Raw genomic sequence first — 20862 nt, 5'->3', positions numbered from 1 at the left:
AGCTAGTGAACTCTCTACGGTTAGGAGACAGTGTGGAAGGTACCCCTCCTAAAAAAAGAGTTGACAGTCTCTCCTGTACAAAAATCCACGGAGCATAATGGAACAAAAAAGAGAGTTAATATTTTCTTGGTTTGATATCATTTGGGGAGAATGTAAGTGATTTCATTTTTACATTCTCATATTAGAAATATGGGAAATTAAAAAAAAGAAGTCTCATAGTTTCACAGAAAACTTCAGCACGCCTTCTGAAAATGCAAGGCATTTTGTATGCTTTTACAATAGTGTACCTCAGTGAAATTCTCCCTCAGGAGTCTTCATTTTTGGAATGAACACAGTTAAAACAATATTTACATAAAGCAAACAGAACTTTTCAGAGTTACATGGCAGGAATTATTCAACCATCCTCATACAATTAAAAAGGTTCGGAAAACATAGAAGTAAATAATTTTGGAGATGTCCTCTGTGGAAAGATTCAGAATCAGAGACTAATAAGCTTGAAGTTTTTAATCAGTGAAGCATCCTTCCTTCTGTTTTTAAGGAATTCTTTTAATCTGCCTTCCCTTTCTCAGTCTCTCCTCTTCAAGGTGCTATACATTTTTTCTCATTTCCCTGTGTTCATTCTGGTAGTATTTGTAAAGGGAAAGGGAAAAATAATCTTTCTAAGGTAAGATGGCATCTGACAAAGAGCAGCCTACAATGGCAGGAACAGGACAATACCATTATTCAGAATAGTCAAGACCTTTGCTTGACCTTGGAAATTTGCATCCAGTTAACTCTCAAGTGGGATAATTTTTAGATCTGATGATCTGAATGATCTCAAAGCATGGATAATGCAAGGCAGGTAACGAACTGAAAGAACATCGTATGACGGCTAATGGAGAAAAGAAAGGTCAGCTAGGTCCACATGGTGCTCTTGATAAGCACCTCACAAACATGGATATGCTGCTTCCAGCCCCATCAAGCACAACACAGATAACCTGCATAAACAAATTGAGCAATAGATTGACATGTGCAGTACAAATTCATGTTCATATATTAGTTTATATTCCTAAAGCGGGGGAAGCAATTACTTTGGGCAAACTCAGTCAGTGAATTATTTAAATGTAACTGTATGTAATAAATAAGAAAGAAGTGTATTAAATCCAGGTCTTATTTGCATGAAGTCTGTGTACCCTAATGTTGTCTTTAAGACGGGAAGAAGAGTATTAGTCAAATATTTGCACATTTTATACCAATTACCCATGCCTTTTAGGCACACATTCAAACACTCAACTACTTGATCATTATAATTATTGTACATTCCATATCTCTGAAACATGCCAGATTCCTAATCGGAAGGAGGAAGATTATCTTGAGGCATGCTCTAACAAAACAATGAAAAACAGTCCAGGAACAATGCCTTTTTTGTGATGTCTACAATATCTGCCTGCTATGTATACAAAAGCACAATAAACTTTTAATCTAAACTAGGAGAAAAAACTTCCTGATACTTAAACACTTTAAAAGCCAAAGAGAAACTTGCCTTGTAAAGTGTCTTTATACACAACTGAATCCAGTTCTATGTTTACTGTCATTATACAATACAAACCAATGCCGTCCTTCTGTGAAGTAATCTCCCTGAACACAAACCAACAAGTGGTCAAATGTAGCAAAGGAATGAGACACCTAGAGTGCAGCGTCATTTTGAAATCAAGTCCAAACAGCACTCAAAAATTTTTACTAAGCTGCCATCTAAACTTCCGAGCTGACTCACCTTTTATAACTAAATGCCAGAGATGCCTAGAATTGACACAGATGAACAGCTCACAATGCCTTGCTCACACCTTGCTTGTACTGCTAGATTAGGATCCAAAATTATGTAGTTTCCTACATGTGTTCTCCAAAGAACTTGACTTGAGAGACATCTCAAGGACACCTAATACACCTTCAGCTTTCAAGTTCATCTCAAGTGCAGCTGCAAGCAACTACAATCATTTAAAGCACAACTTCTCTTCATCATGAAGAACTGTGAGATTCCAGCCCAGTCCCTTCCTTAGGCAGCTTCAAAGGACCTTATTTTTTTCTTTATATGAATATGAATAGAGAAGGAATAGGAAATGATGAAGGAAACACCTAAGCTGGAGCAACTTAGTACCTAGGATAGTCTCTGAAGAGGCCTTCTTCCCTGAGCAGGTTTTAGAAATTTTCCGGTCCTTTATACAGAGACAGTCTTTGCTGCCTCCAGATCATTTACTCTCTTAGACTTGTGTCTAAATTACTAGGCTGCAGCATCATATTATGTCTCAGACCCATAAAGTGTTGAATTTCTTGAAATAACAGGTGTGAGTTTGAATTCTTTGAGGCAATCAGGATATATTAAACCAAAGTTTCTCTATTTCTAGGCCAAATGCTCTGCCCTTAAAAGTGAGATTCTTCATATAACCATATTTCTTTAAACTCAGACTCTTGTCTTCAGGAGAGGAGGCAGGTGGCTTGACTTGGGGACAGAATTAATAGCTCAATCACCCACCCAGTTCTTTAACACTCGGCAACTATACACACAGTATGTTATTCTAAATGTCAGTCTTACTTTACTCATGAATTGCCTGGGAACTTAGGTTTCTAATACAGAATTCTCTCCTGGGAAGAAGGCCATGAAAATAATAAAGCCAAGAATTGCCTTTATCTGAAATGGTCTTTTATTATTCATGATTTTGATCTTCAGTTGTTTTCAACAGAAGTTGAAATTTGCTTTCTTTCTTAGTATTAATTTAGCATTTTTAGTAATTAATTAGCTTTCATGGTGTTGTCCTGAACAAGTAAGTGTTACATTCATGACTCATTGCAGCAGTACAAGATTGCATGGCTCATCCATAATTTGCTCAAGTCTTTTCAGCATCATTATAACATAATCTTATCAAAGATTTGTTTTTAAGAAAGATGCGTATTGTTCCCTATTGCCCCTTCCTTTCTAGGGAGAATACCTTCCCTACAGCCTTCATCTGGAAATAGATGGAAATAGATTCATTCATTTGTTCATTGAATATAACTTCTGTAAGTTGTGGGATTGGACAGGTGCTGTGTTGACAGTTCTACAGATAGAATTCTCCAATGCAAAACTGGAAGAAAAAAAAACATCCAGTATAAATTACCAGCATCTGACATAGCTGGCAACTGAAATGGATCAGGATACAGCGATAAAGAACTCAGGGGCTCAAGGATCCTTCAAGCTCCTGTTGTGTGATCATTGCAAAGGAGCTACCACAGTCAAAAGTATGCAAACTCTGTCCCATCTGGATAGAAGCAAGAGGAGCCCAGCCTTCTTGTGAAGTGCTTTGATTTCATTGTTCTGTAGTTTTTTAACTCTATATACTTCCAAGGAGAGAAATGAGCTGGAGCCTCGAAACCAAAATACCTGTGCAATGGATTACAGTAATATTTTTGATCACTTCTGGGGAGTTTTCCTATGCAAAAAGCTATTTTAAGCATATTGCTAATCACAGGGTTCCAGACCCCACCTAACTAGATATTTTTGATTACTTCAGTTCCTGTTGTTCAAGTGACTTATCCATTGTCATAAGTGAAACCTTGAGATGTTACTGGCTTCAGTAGCACTACAGCCATAGCAGTGAGTGAAGACTTGTGCCCCTGTAGTCACTCATGCGATATATGTTTAATTTATTGCCACAGGCTATTTTGTTACTGTTGTCAGTCATTTCTACTGGTGAGAACGAGACAGTATTCCATTTTCCACATCATCCTGTAGAGTAACTGTTACACGTTTCCCAAAATTGTTCAGTGCAGTATTTGTGAAACATCCACTCTCCCACTTTTGAATGAAAGGCGACAAATCACAAGGTCACCCCCAAAGAACTGCGCTTCAAATGATTTAGGGAAGGTGGGAGAGGAGCTGAAATGCTGAAAGGAAGGAACTAGAGCTAGTTTTGCACACAAAAGAATAAACATTGAAAAAAACTTTTTCCACAAGGCTGCAGCTGAAGCAGAAGTCAATCTAAATGAGAGTCAAGTTGTAAGTCAGTGTAATAAAAACTTATTGAAGATATGATTATACTTGAGTTTCAGGTGAGTATCTGGCCCACTATCAATGCTGCTGAAAATTTGTATTGCAAGAATTTTTCTGTGAGCTTTATGTGAACATTTCCTAGAAATTACAGGCCTTCACATGTCACAGTTTTGACAAGCTCCCCCCAGATCTATTTTTAAATTTTTTAATGTGTAGAAAGATCCCAGCCACAGCCTTGATCACTCTGAGTGATTGCAGGTTCTGTAGGGATCTCTGGTCTCCTGCCTTAGACCTTAATTCTCCAAGTCAGCAAGGTAGAACCTGTTGCAAGCTATGCAGAGGTTTTTTTCTGCTAAAAATGTATATTTCTCCAATACCTTGCTCTTAACTTGGAGCCAATCCATTCTTTAATGTGCTCCCATGTGAATGAGTCACATTAATGATTGCCAGTTGTCCCCATCTGGGACACACATTAAACATGTAGCAAAAATAGCAGCAGTAGCAAAACTTGGCTTAGTTTACACTGTAATATGCCATGAAACAGCAATGTAATTGAACCAGTCACAACGTGGAAATTTCAGACAGAGTCACCAAACAATTGCACTATGTAAATATAACACATTATTTCTGTTTTTATTATTTCCTCAGCTGCTAAGTAAAAACATTCTAAATGCATCAGAAGATGTTCCTGAGGTCATTATAAGTAAAAATCTCTTTTTTCTATTATATACACTGTGGCTCCAAATTGCTCATTCTATATTACTTTTGTGAAATGAGCACAAATCATACAATAGAAACAGAGCGCAATTTGGAAAGAAACTGGTTTTCTTTAGTTTTCAGTCATTATAATTTCACTTTCTAGTAAAACAGTTATTTTTCTCTTCTCCTACTTGGATCCCTCCTCATTTTTTCTTAACAGCCTCTTGCTAAAGTTTTAAAGAAACAATCCACATATCATCACAATAAGGAATATTTCTGGTGTTGTTTCTGTCTACATCACAGATTGCAGATATGGAAGACATATCGGGAATCAAGTTCTACTGGCTGTGCTTTGCACCATTTCACAAGGCATATTGCTTATATCAAGAAGTACCTTGTCAAAACATGTTTTAAAGGACTAAACTATCTTCTCATTGTTCAACAGGTGTAACAGGATTCAATTTTTTTTCCAAAAGTAAAAGGTATTCTCATATACTACTCCCTGTCATGAATGAGAACTCCCCAGGGGAATAAAAGCTTTAAAAAAAATCCTTAATTAACATGACCATCTTTGGAATATAATACTATCATACAATCTCCAATTAGACTTTTAGCGAATTGAAACTGATATCATAAACAAACTGTATGACAATGATTAGCAATGATTAGCAAAACACTGTGCAGAATTCATTCACTGAATATTATACATGTGAATCATTGAAGGAAGATCTCAATGATATTTAGCCAGAAAAAAGCTGTGACAAAAGTAAGTGTGAATAATATCACTTTAGTGTATTTGAGCAGGTGTAGAAACAAATAATAATATTCACATACAAAAAAGCATTACTGACAGCAATTTAATAGTAATTCATGTCACTGATGGCTTTTTCTTTAAAATGCTCTAAATTAAATTAATAAATATAAATATATTAATTTTATTGAAAAGACATTATCCTTTGAAAAGTACAGCTAAGATGTTCTGTTAGAAATAAAATAGAATATTGCAAGCTATTGCATCATTATTCTCTGTATAACCATTTTGAAACTGTGATCATTATTGCTTTAATAATGTTTTTCCGTATTGTCTTAATGATTTATGGTAGCCCCATTTTGGGGTCACTCCAAGTTAGTACTAAGGTAAATAGGAGTGCAATTTTTACAGAGGAGGCAAGGCCGAAACTTGGCCTAAAAGATGTGAAATTAGTACATAAAATAGTAGCTGTATTTTATGCCAGCATGTTCATTTCTCAGTTGTGTTTAGCAGCAGGAGCAAACAAATGGTCCATTGGCAGCCCTCCCTTGCAGGCTTTTACAGGCATTTATTCAGGAGATGAAGACAGGCTGAGCCCCCATTTTGTGCAATCTCTGAGCTTCTGTGCTCAGGAAAATACTAGAGCTTCTAGCCAGGTGCTAGTAATAATCAGAAAGACGGAGCAAGAAATACACTGGGCAGCTGTTCTGCACCTCATTTGCAAAGTATGGAGGACAATGCGCTGTAAAAGAACTTTTGCTTTCCTCCTAGACGCAACTGGACAAGATGCTGGTGCTGAGTACTCTAACAGCTGAATGACAAATGAATGCAACCAGCCCGGAAAGGCTCAGTCTCTCTGTTAAATCCCTACTGACTTCTCAGTCGTTCTGCTGTAATAGGAACTCCCAGATCATGCCGAATAGCCACGCTGCAAATCCTCCAACTGACACACCGTCTTATCTTTCCTTTGTGCTGTCTGTGGAAAAATGTTTGCAATCATTTCTTTCCTGCTCCTCTGCTTATTTACCATTGCTCCTGAACTGTAAAAACGTGATTTATGGAATGCGGTGGAAAGGATTCCTTCCCATTTTATAGTACTCTCATAGCTTATGCACCACTGTCTTGAAAACGGATATGGTGTAAGCAGCTGAATAGTATACCAGAGGGTTTTCAGTTCCTGTGAAACTGAACGACATTTGACCTTAAAGTTAATTTTTCCATATTTCAACTCATGCTATAGATAGGAGATATAGATACAATTAAACTGAGGCCTGTGGTTTACATCATCAGGCATTTCAGGTTTCATAAATGGCTTTTACCATTGGCTGCGTTTTTAGTTTGCATTTCTCCAAGTTTATTTGAAAAGAGACAATTTTTTCTGGGAGAAAAAAGACAATTAGAAAAGAAATCACAATTAGTGTCCTGGAAACACATTATTCTTGCTAGTACTATCTTTAAATTCAGTGTAAAAATTTCAGTACACACTATGTTTAGAAAAAGAAAAATATACACTATTAATTTCTTATAAACTGATTAGGGTTAAAAAACAAAATGCATAGCTAGGAAAAATTATGGTACTGTAGAAAATACTGAGCAAGCGATAAGCTGAGTTGAAGTGCTACTAGACCAAATCTAGCCTGCATTTTTCACCTCTACCAACAGTAATTTCAGTGTTCAAAATGTTTTGAGCACAAACGCCACAGGCAGTAATATCTAGCTTAAATTTCTTCATGGCACAGCTGGTTTCAGTGATACCTTCATTCGTAAGTCTTAAGAAATAAAATGACAGCTCTAAGTGCCTTGCAGAAATGCATGCTCCTCTTTGCATTGTCCTGCAGGTTTCTTGTGAAGCCACAGAGCTGGGAAATGGTAATGCCAGTTTAAAGGAGAACATTGTGACAAACATTATGTCATGACATTGTGGAACAAGTACTCTGGGCTATTTACAGCCCGACCCTCTTCCTGGATTTTATACTGAAAGCCGGTGTAAAATTGCTATTGACTTCAATGAAAGTCAAAAATGCTTTTCGGTTAAAATCTAAAGTACAGTATATTTGTTTAACCAGTTCAAAGCCCTCTCCCAAGTTCCTGGGAACACCAGTTGAGGCAATATTTATACCTGTTAAGATGGAAGGCCTGATTCTCCACTGCCTTCCACTTGTATATTCATTAAAACTTGAGTACGGCTTGTGTTTTGCCAAGTCCTTCACTTCCACCAAGCTTTTGTCCTCTTAATGTTTTCAGTCTGGTGTGGCAACTGGCTGTCTGCCAAAGTTACTTGGATCACCTCACCTCTGAAGTTCACAGATCAACAGATTTGATGGGAATATTAGTGAACTTGTTAGGCTCATTTGTTACACTTCTTTTAAAGAAATGTCTATTAATTAGTAGCTTATAATATTAAATTAGCATAGTTTATGCTAATCTGGTTTGTAAGTGATTGATCCAGAGTGTTTTCAGGAATGCTGTAGGAAGAATGATGGAAATAAAATTGACACAGCTTTCTTTTTTTATATATATATACATATATATATATATATAAATGCCCTTCAGGGAGTCATATCTTAAGTGGAAACTTCTAAGGCAAGAAGCTGAGCTCTCGTTTTGATCATTATCAGCAGAATTTTTCTTTTTCCCTCCAAAATAAAGTAAAATTAAATGAGGTTCTTACAGTATTATTTCATTATGCTTCCCAATTTTCTAATTCAAAAGCAGATTTTTATTTTAAATTGGTCGTGTCATACCATACCTATTGGTTATGTCATACCATACCATACCATTGGCATTTCCACTGTGCAAACTCTCTTGCCATTTTTGTTTTTTCTTTTGAGTCCCAGCTGCTGGTTATTTTTTCTCGATCCTATCTCTTTTGATTACCTGGCATACCAAAACAAAAAGTAGATTTTAAATTGTGACTCAGTGCACTGATAGCAGTCATTATTGTCCTGCTGATAACAGCTGGCCTTATCCTGCATTACGTTCAAAGAGCAATTAGTTTAACTTAAGAGAACAAATTACAAATTTCATTACAGGCTACCTTTTATGAATTGTGTGTAGAGTTGATTCTCGACTGCTATTGGGAACAGTCATTATATTGCCTGCAAAAAGACCAATCAGCTACTGGAGTTTGGTAAGGTGTTGAGATCTTTCCTGCCAAAATCCCTTTTCTCATGGCTACTTTCCAGCCCAGCCAGACTAGCAATTTCCCAATGGAAAAGGTTTCTCAGACTTTAAGGAAATAGTAAGTTGGCTTTGAGAATGGCTAAGTATTATTTTGAGAGTAAATGAGAACCTGGGATTGCAGTACTTCCTAAAGGGAAGAGGAACACATTTTCTGAGTGTAGAAAATAGAGTTAATGCTGTAAGTACATGAGATTCACCTATTTCATATTTATTCTTCTAAATCCCTTAGTGGTGCATCTAATAAATATGGAAATGAACATGATTTTATTGAAGAAAGGAAATTTGAGTATTGGCTTCAACAAGAACAAGAAGAGATTTGGATATACAAACAAGTTACCATGGCAGAACAGGTACTTTACATCAGTTAAGACTTAAGCTAGGATATTTGTTTAGCTCAGATTTGCTGTAAGCCGCAAATACATGGAGTTGAATTATCATGATTCAAGGGATGCATGATAGCATGTTAATCTGTGGAAACAGGTTCAATGTGTGACCCCTAGGACACTTGGGCCATACTATCTAACATCTCAAAAATCTAGTATCTATCCAGGATCAGCCTTATCTAAGGCATAGCCACAGGCCTTGCTGCCCTGCTGCTTGTAAGTCATCCAAACTGGCTGTGGGTGTTGCAGATTGTCTGCATATTGCTGTGCTCCATCCAGTGTAGCACTCATTCCCAATGACTCCAGAGATTCACTTTTCTCTTTTTTTATTGCATTAATCTTTTTTTCCCAAGATTTTATTTTTATCTTCATTCTTATCACACCAATTTTCACCGTTATCTAACTCCTACACAGTACTTCCAGTTATTGGTCTCCCCCCACATAAACCCCAATACCCCATTTCCTAATCACATTTTCTCTTTTTTCAAACCTGTTTGCTTACATATTTAGATCTGCAGGACAGATAACCTTAAGAAACTCATACAAACTATTGTCAGATCAAATCTAGTACCTGAATCAAACTGTCTGTGATCAGTGGAGAGACCACTCATGACCCTTGTGCTGCGGGACCACTCTGACCTGTGGCCCTTTCCTCTAATGGGTTTGAACCACATTTGTGGCAGTGGAGGCAGACTGGGATTCTGAGGATCGAGAAGAAATGTTTTAAATGTAACTAACTAATTAATTCTACAGAAAATGCCTGCTTCCTCTGGAAATACCTAACTTCTTGACCTTGTCCTGCTTCTACTGGTGTAGGTCACAGGTTTGCTTCGCAGTTTCCAAGATTAAGTTAAATCAACTCTGGAGGCTCGAGGAAGTGTTCAAATCTGCAATAGCCACAACCCATAGTTACATTGCCACAACATAAGCTGCAGCTACACTACCATATCTAGTCATCCCTTAAGTACATCATGCTCCATTCACAAGCCTTCCTGACTCCAGTGTTTTTTGGGACATCCAAATGGCCCATTCATTTTCAGGCTAGCCACTTAAAAGATCATATGACTTTAAATGCAGTTATTGGCTCAGTGCAGAAACAGTTTGCTCACAGAAGTCCCAGGTAGTAATATTTCGATAAAAAAGATTGTACCAATATGACTTGAAAGAGAAAAATAGCTGCCTCAGATCGTACTGTTAGAGGGATAACTATGGGGCAAAATATTCACAGTTTTTCATTGATCTCTTAAGATGGTATTAAAGTCTAGATTCACAGTGCAAAGGTGAGCTTGATCCAAAAAAAGCAATTTACATGGTCCTCATTAAAGGAGCCATCCAAAATGGGAATCACAATTTTGACAGCTGCACAATTTAATCTTAATAAAACTTTTACCACTTTTTGTTCTTTAATGAAAATGACAAAAAGATCTTAACACCTTTCCTGTCATCAAGAACAGGAAAAGATCTCTCAGAGAAATATTCGTTCTAGTTCTTCTCTTTTCTGCTTGGAATACAATTTCTCAGGAAAGCTGTTTAAGTTAGTGGAATTCTATTAGTATAAAAGAGTACTATGAAGATGCACACAGTTACTTTCAACTTGCATTTCAGTTCTTTATTTTCATTCGTTCAGATTCTGCTATGGAAATTACACAGACAACAGTTCTGTTTTAACAAAATTATTATGTCAAATAAAGCTGGGGAGTAATGTACAGTTTGTATTCACCTATTCATTTAGCTTTTCATATCAATATGGAAAAAGAGATTTTCATTTCCCTCTTTTCTAAATACTTTTCCCTCCATTATCCAAGAATAAAATGACTTATATTAGCATATTTCCCAGAATTGCTATTCAGTCGAGATTCATGGTTTTTGTCTTTGCTTTACTAGTTCAAGAACTTTTCATTACCAAAGAGCATTCTTAGCTACTGTATGTATAAACAGACACAAATACATGATTAAACACCCTATGAAAAAGCAAGAAGCAGGAAAGATGTTCTTATTAATAAATGTTTAGCATAAACCTCAAAGAGTATGGTTATGGAAAAGCATTTGTAATAGAGTAGAAATGACAAAAAATAAGCCATCAGCACTTCTGCTGTTTTTCCAGCATTGCCTTGATTATTTCATGATATTAAGTAAGGCCTTTTTAACTAAATCCACATAGGCAACCTGAGCTCTCCATGGGAATGCTTAATATTTTGCTTAATAGACATATTTTGCTTAATAGCGAATAATGTGTTTGTCCATGAGCAGAGCATACATTAGTCCAGCATACTGCACCAAAGAATGAGCCACAGATAATAGCTTGCTGGTTGGGGGAGCCACCTATGTGTGCTAGTGTAAAATGTTGAAGCAAATTGTTGAGTGAAAATTTGCCCCCTTTCAAGGACATAGTTGCTGGTGGAGAGGCACATCTCTCTCACATGCGGTACTACTCACTGACTTATAGCCTGCGCAACAAAAATGCTCTGAAATCAGCACTGGCTTTAAAAAATTTGGAGTCAGTCTCCTAAAGGATATTGACATCCACAACCATAAAGATGACTGAGATTTTCTTATTAGAAAAGAAAGTAAAAGTTAAATAAAAAATTATTTCCTTTGAGACTACGGAATCTGCCAGGAACCTCCATAACACAAGCCAAAATGTAGCTGACATTTCATGCAGAAGTAATTTCAGACAATGGAAATCAAGAGTGGGTGCATCTATAACATTGCTAAGGAAACCTGGACTGTGGCGTAACAACACCCTGTCACATTGCCTGAATGCTTGCTGTCTTGAACTAGTGCTCATGGTTAGAGGTAGGTTCATGGAACAGCAGTCTACCAGCTCTCCAGTAAATCCTATGCTATAAGACTGCATCTTCCTTTCACAGCCTCATCATTTCTTAAGCAAAATAGCATTTGGTCTATTTACAAAATCTGAGCAAGACCAAGGCATGAATCAATGAAGTATGTTAACTGCCTGAGAGCCAAGGTTTACTGAGTTTGATCTTCTGGATGGTAACAATTCTGAATCTTAATTAAAGGGGAGGGATGGAAGACAGGGAGAAAAAGATGTAAACGGATTTCATCTTTTATATTTATTTTTTGATACATATGTTCCTATGGTATGAAAGAGAAACAGAAAGAGCAGAATGTGTAAAAACAGATGTGGAACTACAAAGCCTCCCCACAGACTTCTTGAGAAGGAAGATGTACATAAAGAGCAATCTGTGTGGCCATGAAAGTACAAACTGATTCAGAAAGAGGATATGAAAACTTGTAATAGTAAGGACATAATTCATCTCAAAAGTTGAAATGCATATAACTGTCCCAGAGTTACAGGGAATTAGTCTTTCTTGTATGATTAAATACAGCTAGTGTTTGCAAATATGAGGAAAGCACTGCATGACTGATCTATAGCATGCAAAGTTTGCCAGGAAAAATAATATATTTTCTAAGACCAAACTAATATAGCTGAGCAGGAGGAGGCAAGCTGGAAGGTTAACTTAATGCCTCAGACCATAGCAGCCACAGCAGCTACACTATTACGACATTGCTAATATAAATAAGAGCCTCCTTTCATCTGAGAATCATATTCAGTTCTTTAGTATAGTGTTGTGCAGTGTTTAATATTGTCTGAGGCAAACTCCAACAGCAGATCATCCTTCTCTGCTGCAATCCCAGTAGTTTCTAAATGATAAGGTCAGTTTCCTAACATAGTTTTGAGTAACCTTAGGGAATATGTCTCCCTATCTTTTCTAGAAGATTTTCAAGGGATATACATCTTTTCCCATGAATTTACAGTCTGAACTCTTATTTCTTTTCTGTAGTCTATTCCCATTTCCACATTTGTAGTCCAAATGTAGCCTAATGTTTTTGCCATATTACAATCATCTAGCCATAGTTTGATTAGTTTCTATTTCTCATGTAGGGCTCCGTCTGCAACTTCACATTCCATTCTTTTTTTCTTTCTTTTTTTCTTACAGTTCTAACACTGTTAGATACTAGCTTTTAGTAGTAAGGGACACTTAAAATGTACACAGAAAGTGTATGGCAAGTGGAAAGTCTGATTGTAAGCCTTCATTTTGGCTGTTCATTTGTTAAACATGCAATATTTGTCATTGTATTTAATAGTGACTTTTTTTGTAAAAGAGTTGTGCTTTTTATTTCATCTTCAGTTATTGTGATCTCCTCAGGCCCTATCAGCTTCATCAGCTGCTGGTCAACCTGAATTATTTCAGGATATGTTTCCAAAATTTTTGGTTATTATTTGGATTTCATAGATGAATGTTTCAGCTGTATCTTTTCTTAATCATGTATTTTGCTCAGAGCAGCTTCCCACTCACTCATGCTATCTACCACTCATCCTATTACACAGCTCCCAAGTGTCATTATAAAAGAAGCATATGTTGTAAAATGCATTTTATATTAAATTGTTTCATGACGTCTTTCAAATATTCATGCGTTCAACACAACTGAAAAGCTGAGTTGGGTGGTCTGTACTGCTTTGTGGTAGAGGCAAGAGCAAAACTTCATGTGCGATTTCAAAACTGTTCAGTTCTTTATTGATAATCCAGAAGTGATTTGACTGAATCAGCATTATTTCCACTGTAAGAGATTTGTGGTGTTAATTCTTCTGGTGCCAATCACAAAACACATCACACAGCCTCATTAATTTCCTATGCTGTCATCTCTTTTAACTGAAAATTCCTACAGGTGTCTATGAGGCTTTTTATCAAGAACGACAGCAGGATCTGTCCCACAGGCAATAATTGTCTTTGCTTTTACTCTAGATTTCAATGGTATGGGATAAAAATACAACAGAAATGACTAAGCGTGATAGCATCTTTGACTCAGACTGTCTTTGTTTTCCAGATCGATTATGTTATAGAACTTCATTCTCCTACTTACACTGCTTCAAAGCTTCTCCAGCTGGGCATGTTCTTCATGCATAGTGTCAGATGATAAGACTTTCTTCATCCAGATCAGTTGGTACCATCACTCAAATAGCAGCTTCATGATTCAAAACTAAAACCATAACCATCTTCTCATTAAAGTAATAATTTGGAGGAGATTGCTGCTGCACATTACAGCAGTATACCTGAATTAAAACATCAGCAAAACAGAGTTGTATTTAGAGTTCAGTAGTTGTAGACGCTGGTGTTCACATGCAGACATTTCTCCACAAATGGCCACATTCTCTTCTGATTTACAGAGTGGAATTGCATACTATTTAAGCCAGAGCAAAACTTAGCCAAGATTCTGTCCACATATCTGACCAGTTTGCTGCAAAGAAACTGAAAGTTAATTTTCACTAACATATTCCCATACAGCTCTGCTGAAGCTAATGGAGTTGCATAGGTCTGACCAGAATTTGGCTTCAATTTTCTAAGCACATCTGTTCACTTCATGACAGCCATTTCTTTGTGGACTACATTCGTTAGAATAGAGCATAAGGGCAAGATGCTGAACCCTTAGTCAAAGCAGCTTTTTCTGTCAGCCATCCCACTGATGTAAGTACCTTGTTTTTACTAAAGAACAACAGGCCCACGTATGACTCTCATACTCCATAGGAAAATCATGTTAAATTCTAATTATCTGCCCTTTCCTGTTAGGAATCAAATTCACTCAGTTAGGTAGAAACAGTGCCAATCAGCACCAAGTGCTATTACATCCTGAGGGAGGGTTTACCTCTATGGTAGCATAAATCCTGTTTATTTTGCTAGATGCTCTTAACTTTTTCACTGGCAAGGCAAGCTTCGCCATCTGCCAGGAATTTACAGGAGCCCTGGCAGCAGTGGATGAGGAGAAGATACTCTTAATCAACATATCCCTCATTTCTTCCCCTCCCTCCCACCATCCTTAGACTCACAGCCACTAGGCTAGCATTGTCCACCTGTGCCGCTGACTGCAGGTCTTCTGGCTCAGGAGGGGATGCAGATGCCTTGAACCACTCGGCAACTGCCCTTCATATATTTTTTAAATGCTGAGGGCTCCATGCCTGTGCACCTGGCTTGGGACATATTGTCATTCAGCTGTTGATGACTTTGAGTCCAGTTGAGAAAATAGCTCATATGAATTCTCCATAGCTTGTTTGCTTCCACATCTAATTCATTACTTGCTCACTTCTAATCAGAATAGTTGCAATGGAACAGTTGTTTTGCTCTGTGAAGTTAACAATTATTTCCTCCTCAGCCAGGATACAGGAATATAGACCTTTCCTGGTGGGGTGATCTGCAACAGAATATTGAAAAAATGAGTCTTGTTCATAGATCAAAAGGTTAATGTAAAAAACTTAAAAGGTAATGTTCAGGTTTTCTGCCACAAGAAGTTTCACAGGAGCCAAAAGATGTTCCTTTTATGTTGTTATTTTTTCAATATTGTTAGCACTTTCCACTCTCAGCATTCGTTTTCCAAACTATACAGGTTGCTGTAATGATAGTTATACTTCTTCCTTCTTTTTATCCCAATATCCTGCTATATTCAAATTTGCCTAAAGATTCATGGACTTTGGACCGCCAAGAATTCTCAGTGAGAAACTATTAATTTTTTGTTTCATAACAAAATTATAGAAAAAAGTACTACCTTTGTACTTAAGAAAAAACATATATTTCAAACAAATGCAGTCTTGCAGAAGAAAGAATGCTGCTAGTTTAGAACTGTTTAAAAGCATAAACAGAAATGTGCACACAAGCAGGAGGCAACATGAAACACCGGTTTTTGTTAAAAAAAAAAAAAAAGAAAGACTGGTGAATATTTGAGCTCCACTAAGTAATAATAATACATTAAAATACATTTAAAGTACCTCTGTAGGTTACCAGCTTTGAAGTATGCAGAAAAGTAATCATTGATAAATATTTTAGTGTTTAATTAGCAATGGCCAGAAGAGAGAACTCAGCCCAGTTTGATGCTAGTTAAGAAGTTATTAGCTCTCTTTCAGTTCCATGTCCAGTTGTACACTAAAATTATACATTTTGACATAATGTTTTTGTGCTACTTGTTTCCTTGAATGTAATAAGTGAATGTCATCATACCTCAGTAATTTAAGTATCATTATACAATTAGCTGAAGTGCTTGCTTGCATATTTGTAAAGCAGCTGTGTGGTTTTGAGTTGCATGTTGCACTTATAACTGATCTGTAACAGAACCAAGCTGAGAGCAGTGTTTCAGTTCTATGCTCTTATTAGCTGTGAAACAAAATTAGACGTATAAGAAACAGTAGAATACCATTAGGCACTTTAATTAATCAAATTTACTTAAAGTATCTGAAGCATTATTCATCTAGCACATGTACTCTGTGGATCAAAATGAATTTAACTTCATAAATTCCAGCTTGTACCTCATACCTTTGAACTGAAAGATTTGAGTTAAACACAAAGATTTGAATTCAACTCAGGTAGAGGGTTCTTTCAAATTCAACTATCTTCTGACTGTCTCAGAGCAAGAGGCTCTCTCTTCCTGGGTCTGCCACTGTAAAACTCCTTTTATTATGTTTTATTTACCCTTAAAAATTTAATCTGAGGTCCAATTACCCATATGTTGGGTCTCTTTTAATCCTCTGTTTTTACTGTTCAGGATATAGCAGGATTTAAAACTGGACTCCCAACTAGTAAATCAGCAGAGTTCCATTGAAATTAATGGAACAATATCAATTTGTATGAGTATGGCCCACCATAAATAAGAAAGTTGATTCTCTGCATTTCTGTCCTGTGTACCATGGCCAGTCTGTTTCACACATCTGGTCCCCATAACCTTCTCTGGAGGGCCCTAGTCCAGCTCGTGGTCTTGCCTCAGACAGAAGCCATTCCTCAAGTGAAGGATCAACCACATTTACATTGCTGCCAAACACTGAACTGTATTCCCAGCTGTTAGTGACAAACATTCCCAGCCAAAGGCAACTTGATAGTGCATAATACATATGATTTTTTTGCTCAAACCACAGAATGAATGCGAATAGATCAAGCTATTTAGTTCAAGCTGCTGGGACTTCTGCCCATGAAGGCCCCTGGCCTATTCTCAGTGCATCAGCTAAGTTAGAGGCTGTCTCAAATGCAAGAAAAAGTGAGAGGTGAAGCAAAAGGCTCAAAGGATTAGTATCAAAAAAGAGGCCTGCCCACAGTAATAGGCAATCCATACTTTGGCAATGGTATCAAGTACTAGTAGGGCTTTCAGGTGAGATTGTCTTTTATTGCAATACATTATCCTGATCCTTCCAAATGCAAGGCCAAGTCTTGAGAAAAGAGCATGGATGTGAGTATATGGTGCAGAATAACTAGTGTACTCAATCTTTTGCCAGCTCAGGGCAAGTTTTGCACAGTAGCTAGGTATAGTGCACTATATACCATCTTCTGCCATTTCTTTCCTTGACAGAAAAGTATTTAAAAATTATGCTAACTGGCGTAACCTTTTAGCTCATATTAGCTGACTCGTGGACCAACCGAACTTCTTCTGCAAAGCAAGACACAGGGCTAGGCCAACATAAGCATGCTGCATGGCAAGCACGCTGTTTTGCAGGAAACTGCTACTTGCATGAAGGTATGTAGTTTTCATACTTTTAATTCCGTCTTGAGATAAAAACAACAAGAATTAGCAACACAAATTAAGCCTGTATATATTTAGCATATTCACGTTTCTATTCCATGTAATCCCATTACTTGACAATGTGCCAGCACTGGTGTTTAATATGTCAGAGGAGTAGATGGGATTTTTTCCTTTCTTACCTTTACTTCTAGTTTTCTTTAGAGTACTTTCCCCTCCTTTCACTGGCCTATATTTCCTTTCAAATCACTCCTTTGTTTCCTTTTCTTTATTGAATGGGAGAGGACAAACAGTGGAATGTGGTAATTTATGGGAGATATTCTCCAACCTGCTAAATCGTATTTACAGGATTCCTCTTTTTTTCCCCCACGAGTTTCAAGAGTTCTTACCCTCGTGGAGGCTTGCATAAAGGGGTTAAAGTATGAGCATCTTCCTCTTCCACTTTCACTTTCACATAGAATTAGTTACACTTCTGCCTACACTAACCCTGTTCAGAGAATATGTGGTATGACTGGGAGTCCTAGACAATTCTCCTAAATATTGTCTGATTCTATTTTCTCTTTTAGAAATTAAATTAATTAGGGGCAGCACACTCCTTCCTGTCTTTGTTTTATCTTTTCAGAATTTCCCATTTAAAGTTCTTGATACCTAAAAAATGAAGTGATAAATTTCAGTTTTATAAACCATTTGTTTCTTCAGGAGTAAAAATAAGTTGTTCCTCTCTTGGCTTCAGAATAACCTGTGGGTGGCCCTGGATTCTCTCCAGGATCTACAGAAGATGAGAAAAAACAGCCTGTCCACTTTTAGAGGAAGAAAACGGGTAAGAAGGAAACAGCAAAATGCTGGATTTTCAAATGTAATTGCATTAGAACATCTAGAGCTAAATTTTGCCACTGACTTTCTCCTTTGTTTCAGTAGCCCAAGATAGTAGGTGTTCCCACTTCAATATTTCTTCTCTGCTAAACTCCTTTCATTAAATAAAACAAATGCATTTGTCCATCTACTCACTTGGCTGAAAACCTTGAAAATAGTGAAACATTTTTCCTATTATACACTATTTTTCACATTTTACATACAAGTAGCCGGAAATATTTACATTCAGAAATATATAATTTTGCCCCCGGTATGGAACAATGCTGGTTGTGACTCTGTCAGAATTTGACGCATCACATTTAGATGTTACAAAATCAAAGTCAGATGTAGCTTAAGTCCATTTATCCCTTCCACTTTCCTCAGTCTGCCCAAAATCAATGGAGGAGGAAAAAAGTCCACATAAACAGCTCTCACTTTGATGCATGTGTGCTTTTGACATCTTTAAAGACAGAGTGTTTTTTAAATTAAAAGTGGGACTTTCTCTACACAGGCAAGATATTACGCAGCAAAACTCTAAATACAACTAAATATCATGTCTTCTTCTGCTAAAAAGTGAAAGACAATAAAAAGTGAGACCTGACATTATTGATGCCAACAGAAATGTTACCATTAATTTTAATGAAGACAAGATTTCTTCCAAAGATTAAAATATCAGATATGTATTTTCATTTTCACGATGCCCAGGACACACTCCTGCTGCTACTATTTCCCAAAATTTCAAACTAAATAATGGTAGGGTAAGGAGGTGATTGAACAGGCATTTCATAATATTCATGCTACGAGAAGGGATCTGTTTATTCAGTAGGTCCTACTCATTGCTTTGAATCATCTCTACAGGAAAATTCACTGTGGCATTATGAGACAATTTCTGTAATGGGAACATACATCTGATATCCTGAGTATTTGTCATTTTAAGTCACCTAGATTGTGTCACGCATTTTTGCATCTTTCTACACTCATCACATGCTTCTGCAGAGAGGCTGATGAAGACAGAGGATTCATGTGGTTGTCCAACTTCTTACAAACCTGCAGCCACCAGGCTACTCTTTTCAGAGTCTGTGAGTCATTTTGAGAGAGGCCTCTAACATTTTCTAACCCTCCTGTCACAGCAAGAGAGCTGCCTGACCTGTTTCAGCATGGGAGATATAAAATGAGCACTGAGGAAAGGGAGAAAAACGAAAGGGGTATGGGGGCATAGAAAGAATGCTGAGTAGGACTTAAAAGCCAAAATGACCTTAATAGAAAACAAAAAGCCATAAAGAGCTGGAAATGTATATTATTTACCGTTTTTTACAACACAGCTAGTACAGTCATGATGAAAAGAATAAGCCTAAGACTGCACCTCTCACTGCTGAGTATACTATAATAAGTCATTACTCACCACCAGACTTTCAAATCCTGCAGAAATGATGGGCGCACAGACAAATTTAGAGGCTCTGAGAAATCCTTAAAGATCTCTGAATTAGACAAAATATGTTTAAAATCTCATGCACGCACACCTCTCCCCACTGATCACAGCTACACCTTTAGCAGCTTAGGCATAAATTATTCCAACAAATGTCAGCTGTTGCAGACCATGGGAATTTTTGCAGTGTTCTTATGAAATATTAAGTGTCATAGTGTAACTGTGTGATCTTGGTTGCTTAACTGAATTCAAGGAATTAACTTCTTTTCAGAGATACTCTCTGGGATTAAGGAAAAAGCAGTCAATGGACAAATGTATGGCACACAACCGCATCTAAGTTGGAAGGGTGAATCATCTGGGTCCAATGACATTTGAATAGATTTAACTGTGCAGTTCTGTAGACAAATCAATCTTGTTCTGCCTTGTGGGCTGGAAGCTAGGATGTGAGAAAGGAACTTAACTACCTCAGTAGGCTAACCAGGGGAACATATGACAGTGGCGTACAGGAGTTAGTGTCTTCTACCCTGTGGATGTTTGGACAGGAAAATAAAGGGGTAATCAATGCACAGCTGAGAATCTCTGGTTCTATGATTTAGTGAAGAAATGGTGTTCAAGGCACGAAAGTCTTCTAGAGTACTTTGACTCACTTCCTGAAAGTTGACCAATCTCCTAAAAGTTGACCAAACAAAACCATACAGAATGATATGTTTATTCTTTCGGCTACAATTATTTTCTGTGCTATTTAAAGTAATTGTGGTTAACATCTCTGAGAAAGTCTGGATGTCTTCTTTGAATTAACAGAAGCCTTGGAAAACGTATTGTAAATCCAGCACACCTAAAAAACCCTGGGAGAGCATGCTCATAAAATGCTGTGGAGTCCAGGTATCATCAGTAGTCCTGGGAAAGGTGAGAAGTGAAATATTACAGACAGGGAGCCTATGTCCTGAGAGTTACAGCCCTCTCAAGAGAGCCTCAATAGCACATGGGTATAATATTTAAGAATCTCACAAGTGTCTAGCAAGTGCTGCGGCATGACTAAAAATGCCTT

The 20862-nt window shown here is 37.2% G+C and overlaps 1 long non-coding RNA gene across 1 annotated transcript in view; it reads right to left on the bottom strand.

The window, feature by feature from the left end:
- Nucleotides 1-12980: 12980 nt before the first annotated feature.
- Nucleotides 12981-20862, bottom strand: part of LOC104138320 (uncharacterized) — a 45754-nt gene continuing 37872 nt past the window's right edge. Inside the window, exons 5-6 of the long non-coding RNA XR_011141045.1 lie at nucleotides 15117-15232; nucleotides 12981-14284 (exon numbers count right to left, since the gene is read on the bottom strand). This is a non-coding gene — a long non-coding RNA (uncharacterized lncRNA). The remainder of the gene's footprint in view (nucleotides 14285-15116; nucleotides 15233-20862) is intronic.

The sequence above is a fragment of the Struthio camelus genome, chromosome 4 (genome assembly GCF_040807025.1).
Source record: "Struthio camelus isolate bStrCam1 chromosome 4, bStrCam1.hap1, whole genome shotgun sequence".
In the NCBI taxonomy this organism is placed as follows: domain Eukaryota; kingdom Metazoa; phylum Chordata; class Aves; order Struthioniformes; family Struthionidae; genus Struthio; species Struthio camelus.
This window is presented reverse-complemented; position numbering and strand designations above follow the sequence as displayed.